The 6968-nt window shown below is 40.4% G+C and overlaps 1 non-coding gene across 1 annotated transcript; it reads right to left on the bottom strand.

Moving 5' to 3' along the window:
- Positions 1–2256: 2256 nt before the first annotated feature.
- LOC145406502 (5S ribosomal RNA) lies at positions 2257–2375 on the bottom strand. The gene has a single exon (XR_013898535.1). It is a non-coding gene; the product is annotated as a 5S ribosomal RNA (ribosomal RNA).
- Between the last annotated feature and the right edge of the window lie 4593 nt (positions 2376–6968).

Genomic DNA, 6968 nt, shown 5'->3' with positions numbered 1-6968 from the left:
AAAACTATTGATGTGTTTAAAATTCAGTTAGACAAATACTTTGAGAATATAGGCTGTATCTAACTGAGTCTTGTATATTTGCAGGTGGGAGTGTACAAAGGAGTATAAATGAAAGCATACAGCAACAGACCTAATGGCCCTTTCGAGGCTGCTTGTCACGGAGCAGACTATCACTGTGATATCTAATTCTACTAGTTGAAGGTAAGGATAGTAAAGCGAGAAGGCTGCCTCCCCACCGACCCACCCACCCACCAAACCCTCCAGTCGAAACTGGCAGGAAAAAAGTGAGAAGGATCACCATGTAGTATGAAAAAGCTGACATGGAAATTTCATTAGAATGACCGAAAAACGGTAAAGTATATTCTGTCCGACTAGCCTATATCTATACACCTCAGGTGTCAATAAGCTACTGGTATCATTTATTGCATAGTATTTCCCTGCTATAGTTTCATCACGATCTAAAATAGAGAAAAACGGCTTACATTATTATTCAGTCATGAAGGTGTTACCTGGTGATTTGAAGTGAGATACTTAACCAACCGATTTTTGAATGTCACCACTGTACTGTAGTTAACGACACCCCTGGGCAATTAATTCGGGCTAATCGCCCACAAGAATATGCCGTTGGCCAAGTCCAAGATTTAGGCTATATTTTGATACCCTGAAGGTTTCATGTTGATAACTCAAGCCATTCATGAGCTCTAATGGTGCCAAAGACGGGCGATAAAAACTAGTTCACGTTTGGCAGCTATTTTGGTTACCTTGATCCCGAGTGCCCATTTTTGAACTCGGCCAATATTTTCGCCATTATCTTGATTCCCTGAAGGTTTCATGTTGAATGCTCAAGCCTTTCATGAGATATAATGGGAAAATAAACACACACACACACACACACACATACACACACAGGCAGGCAAAAACAACGCTCCCTCTTCTAAAGGCAGGTGAAAACTACCCTGTTAAAGAAAAAATGTTTGGCTTCGTTAGACTGGAAATGCTTTCCAATATTCTTGTGCCCATTACCTCTAGTACAGTTCGAACAATCAGTTGTTAAGCACTTGTCAACATCCATATTATCAGTTCCTATAATCTTGAATGCTTGAATGAGATCCCCTCGTAGTCTGTGCTTTGATAGGTTAAATAATTTTACCTCATATAATCTCTCCTTGTAGGATTTGTTCCTCAGTCTGGGTATCATTTTTGTTACTCATCGTTGGACCCTCTCTAATTCATGTATATCTTTCCTGTAATACGGTGACCAGAACTGCACACAGAACTCTAGATGTGGAAGCATTAAGGATCTGTGCAGGACAAGAAGTATATTATCAGATCTGAACTCAAATGATCTACCTATAAATCCAACCAGTTTGTTAGCTTTCTTTATTGCTTCTGTCCACTGTTTACTTTGCTTCTGATCATCTGTTACAATTATTCCAAGATCGACATTCATGAGATGAGAACGATTCATTGCATAACTATTTTTTTTTTTTTTTACTCCCAATATTTAGAACTTTGCATTCATCAATATTAAAATCCATTTGCCATTTTCAGCCCAGTTGAACAATTTATCAAGATCCCATTGAATCAGTAATTTTTGTTCTGGGGTATCTGCACCTATTGCCAATCCTTAAACCGTCAGAAAATTTTGATATTTTACAAAACACGCCTTCATCAATGTCGTATATATAAATCAAGAACAATATAGGACCCAAAACTGAACCTGGTGGTGCTCCACTTATAACATTCTTCCATCGGATGCCTTTCCATTGATTTCAACTAATTCGTAAGACAGTTTTCAATCCAACTTAGTACTCTGCCACTGATACCATAGATATACAGTTTCTCGAGAAGAAACATAATATGTGGAACTTTATTAAATGTTTATTTTATATCAAGGTAAATGACAACAACTGATTTAGTGCTGTCATACATATTGATAATATCATTGAAAAAATCAAGTAGATTAGTAAGACATGAATGCTTATTTCGAAATTGAGCCTATGTGAGATTATTCTGCTCTTAATGCTTGACCAATTTATCTCCAATTATGGTTTCCAACAACTTGCAAACAACTGATGCCTAGCTAATTGGCTGGTAATTGCTGGGTTGAGGTTTGTCTCCTTTTTGAAGATTGGAGTTTCATTCATTCATTGCCAGACGCCATGTATCCCAAACGGGGTGGACAAGGGCTTAGAGTTAATTGTTTTTACAGGGAAGGGCACTTATCCTCCACCAGCCCCACTTGACACGTAGGGATGCCAACAGCATCTGGTGTTCCCAGGCGGTCACCCATCCAAGTACTAACCAGACCCAACGTTGCTTAACTTCGCTGATCGGACGGGAAGCGGTGTACTCAACGTGGTATGGCCGTTGGAGTTACATTTGCTAATTTCCAACCACTTGGTACAATCCCGCTTCTAAGAGAGATATTGAATATATGTGCTAAGGGTTTTACTGTTTCATCTTTTGCCTCTTTTAACCCATGGTATCCGGTATTTATTTCTGTTGACTCTTCCCCCAGCTTGGGATTTCTGGGAAATCGCCATTTTTTAACCATGATATCTCAACTAATACTTAACGAAAAAAAAATGGTTTCATAATACCAACCAATCCTTCTTTACAAGTAAGGCTGATGGCCTTAAATTGTCCTGGTAGTCCATAGAGCCAGTGAGAAAGCCTTTGGAATTGGGGTAGCTTTTCGTGTGTGTTTTTGGCTGTGTCAGTGTGCATGGCACAAGTAAGGCTTATACTAGCCCTCCACAATAAAAAAAAAAAAAAAAAAAACTTTCTGAATACATCAATCAAGCACAACCACCATTTCTGTTTGGGCTTAAAGAAGTGTAGTGTGAGTGTGTGATGGTGTGAGCCGGGGAATGAGGTCACTATGGCAATGACCGTGAGGCAGTTTGACTGACATCTCACTGGGCACAGGGAAAAAGTTTTGCATAGATCTACCCATGACGAAGGTAGGCAGTTAACTGAAGCGTGACTGGGATTCATGCAGGAGGGTTCCCAGTGTTTGCCTGTGGTGGTAATTGCCCATTAAATATTCAAAGAATGCCACAAAACACTATATCATATATACATGCTACCCAAATGTCTCGAGGTGGTCATCTATACACGACACCCAGATGCCATGGGTTAAAACACTTGGAGATATTATATGAGGCCCTGGTGTTTCATTTTTTATCTTTAATTTATTTATTCCAAGAAATACATCTGTCTCACTGATAATAATTTCTTTGAGTGTCTTGTCTTCATCTATGCATGCAGAGGACTATGTCGGAATTGCAAATGAACTTTTTACTGTAAATACAGATGTAAAGAAAGTATCAAAAATTTTTGCCGTCTCAGTTTCATCACTGTATGCCCACCGTCTGCTGATACTTGTGGTCCAATTGTTGGAGTTAATATTTTCTTATTTCTGATATAACTGAAAAATTCTTTTGAGTTTCGATTTACTGATGCTTGCAACATGCACGTCTAGGTTTTTCTTACTTTGCTTGATTAACTTTTTAGCATTTCAACATAAATTATGGTAAATATCTTTATCCTCCTCAGTATTAGTAGCACTATATTGCTGATGAAGAAGTTTCTTTGCTGGAAGACTTCTCTTAATATTGTTGTTCCACCATTCTGGCTTATTATTTTTCACTGGTCTTCTGCTATGCATTGGTTCACATTCCTTAACTACCTTAATATGGATTCTTGTGAACTCTGTCCATGCTGCGTGTATATTTGTACTTTCAATAGTCGGCTCCCATTCACTGCTACTTAAAGTTAGCTTGAATTTGTGAAAATTGGTTTTCTTGCGGTCTGGGATTTTCTCGTAACTACTATTGTTGTCGGTGTTACAGAAGCTGAGGTTGAATGTCACTATGCAATGATCAGTTACTAAATTCTTCCCCTACTTGAACATTATGAATTAAGTTTTTTGACATTGCCTGTATAAGATCTAGGATATTTTCTCCATGTTTGAGTTGCTCTACAAACTGATATAATGAGCTTTCAAGTAAGTTAATATACAAGTCTAACCCTGTGTGTAAAGATAAGGATCCAGTCCATCTTCTTACTGGTAAATTGATATCTCCAACAATTATAGTATCCTGTGTGCGAGATATATTATAATCATATATCTTACTGTCAATTTCGTAAGGCTCGGTCGGTGAACAATAAATTAATTCAAATGTCTTCTTTCATTGTAATTCATCTTCAAGCTGAACGTAAGTTATATCAATACTGCCAGTGGATGTAGGGATTACAACTGGATGAAGGTTACCTTTAATATATAGCAATATGTCGCCTCCCATTCTCCCATTCCTTTCATTACTGAAAATATTGTGACCAGGAATGTTATATTCTGATATATAATCTCTTGAGTATCTATCCAAGATTCAGTAATGGCAACAATGTTGTAGTCATCAACAAATACCTGGACCTCTAAATCTGGATAACTTACTTCTCAAACCACATTTCCAAGAAAAACATAATCATTATCCTTACACTCCGACAAGGGTAGTCCAGGACATTAGCCATTCCCTGATTATGGTTTATGTCATTGTGCCCGTTCATCGTGAGCACTGTTTGTTTTTTCTCCAATAGGACCACACGGCTTCATCCAGGATGCGGATAAGCATGCAGACCCAACTTTTTTTATGCTTTTTTTTTTTTTTTTTAATGTGAGGAAAAGGAACCAAAGGCCATGAGCCCGCAGTAACAGTTCCCTCCAAGAGAAAAACAAAATACAATATAGAGCCAAATTCAAGATCCGATCATTTTGAGATGCCTGGACACACTGCGTTTGAAAGACTGGAGATCAGAGGCAGCAGGAAATACAGACAGAGGGAGACAGTTCCAGAGCTGACCTGTTGCATAAATAAAAGACTGGGAGAAACGGTTAACTCTTGCATTAGAGAGTTGGACAGAAAAAGGATGAGAGTTTGCTGCCAGACGGGTGCTATGCACCCGTCGTAGAGGTGGAGGAATGCAAGCAGAGTGTTCAGAGGAGCAATGACCATTAAAGTAGCGATAGAAAAGAGATAAAGATGCAACAGTGCGGCGAAGAAACAGAGGTTGAAGGGAGTCAGTAAGAGGAGGAGAGTTAATGAGGCGAAAAGCCTTTGACTCCACCCTATTGAGAAGAGCTGTATGTGAGGAGCCTCCCCACACATGAGAGTTGTACTCCACACAGGGGCGAATAAAACCCCTGTATAGAGTCAACAATTGTGCAGGGGTAATGAAAGAGCGGAGTCGGCTTAGCACACCCAATCTCTTGGAAGCAGATTTTACAAGAGATGTAATATGATCTTTCCAAGATAAGTCCCGAGTAAATGAAACCCCAAGCATGTTCAAGGATGATGCAGGATTAAGCTGAATATTATTAAACATTAGTGGGTATACCTGTGGAAGATTTTGTCGGGTTGATAGGTGTAAGAACTGAGTCTTAGATGCATTAAAGACAACCATATTATTTTTACCCCAGTCAGAGATACGAGCCAAATCAGACATTAGGTGTGCCACAGCCTCATCCCTTGCTTGTTGAAGTAATTGTTGAGATGGTCGTTGCGGGAACCGAATGGAAAGGTGAAGGGTGGAGTCGTCAGCGTATGAGTGGATAGGGTTAGATGTACAGCTTAGAAGATCATTGATGAATAAAAGGAAGAGAGTTGGTGATAGGACAGAGCCCTGAGGAACACCACTGTTGATAGATCTAGGAGAAGAACGATGGCCGTCTACAACAGCGGCTATAGAACGACCAGAAAGGAAGCTAGCGATGAAGGCACAGAAAGAAGGATAGAAACCGTAGGAGGGCAGTTTGGAAATTAAAGATTTATGCCAGACTCGATCGAAAGCCTTTGAGATGTCAAGTGCAATGGCAAAGCTTTCGCCAAAGTCCCGAAAGGAGGATGACCAGGAGTCTGAAAGGTAGGTGAGAAGATCGCCAGTGGAGCGTCCCTGACGGAACCCATACTGACGATCGGAAAGAAGGTTGTGATAGGAAAGATGCCTTAAAATTTTTCTATTAAGAATTGACTCAAAAACTTTTGAAATACAGGACGTTAAAGCAATTGGACGATAGTTGGAGGGTTGGGAGTGGTCACCCTTCTTTGGGACTGGCTGAATGAGAGCAAACTTCCAGCAAGAAGGAAAGGTACAAGTTGACAGACAAAGGCGAAAGAGTTTGCCTAGGCAGGGTGTAAGCATAGAAGCACAGTTCTTGAGAACAACAGGAGGGACCCCATCAGGCCCATATGCCTTGTTAGTACTGAGGCCAGTGATGACAGAAAATACATCAACTGAAGAAATTTTAATGTCAGCCATGAGGAAGTCAGAGGGGGGAAGTGATGGAGGAACAGCACCGGAATCGTCTAAGGTAGAATTGGAGGAGAAAGTCTGTGCGAAGAGATCTGCTTTATCAGTAGAAGAAATAGCTACAGAACCATCAGAGTAGAAAAGAGGAGGGAAGGATGATGAGGTAAAATTGTTAGAAAGATTTTTGGCAAGATGCCAGAAGGAGCGGGAAGAATTCGAGTTGGAGAGTTGAGAGCATTTAGTATGGATGAAATTATTTTTAGTAGAGTGAAGAACAGACTTAGCACGATTCCGGGCAGAAACGTAAACATGATGTGATTCAGGGGTGGGTTGGCTCCGGTACCTTTTGTAGGCCCTCTCCTTGTTGCGGACAGCATTAGAACAAGCGAGATTAAACCAAGGCTTTCTTGCATTAGTCAAAGGATATGAGAAAGGAATGTATGCTTCCATGCCCGAGAGAATAACCTCCGTAATGCGCAAGGCACACTCAGATGGCTCACGGCCATGGAAGCAATAATCATTCCAGGGAAAATCAAAGAATTACTGCCTGAGGGCCTCCCAGTCCGCGGCTCCAAAATGCCACAGACGACGTTTCCCTGGAGGGTCCACAGGCCGTACCGGAGTGATAGGACAGGTTAAGGTAATAAGGTTGTGAT

Source organism: Coenobita brevimanus, chromosome 70, assembly GCF_032717465.1.
Source record: "Coenobita brevimanus isolate Jiangsu-jjx chromosome 70, ASM3271746v2, whole genome shotgun sequence".
In the NCBI taxonomy this organism is placed as follows: domain Eukaryota; kingdom Metazoa; phylum Arthropoda; class Malacostraca; order Decapoda; family Coenobitidae; genus Coenobita; species Coenobita brevimanus.
This window is presented reverse-complemented; position numbering and strand designations above follow the sequence as displayed.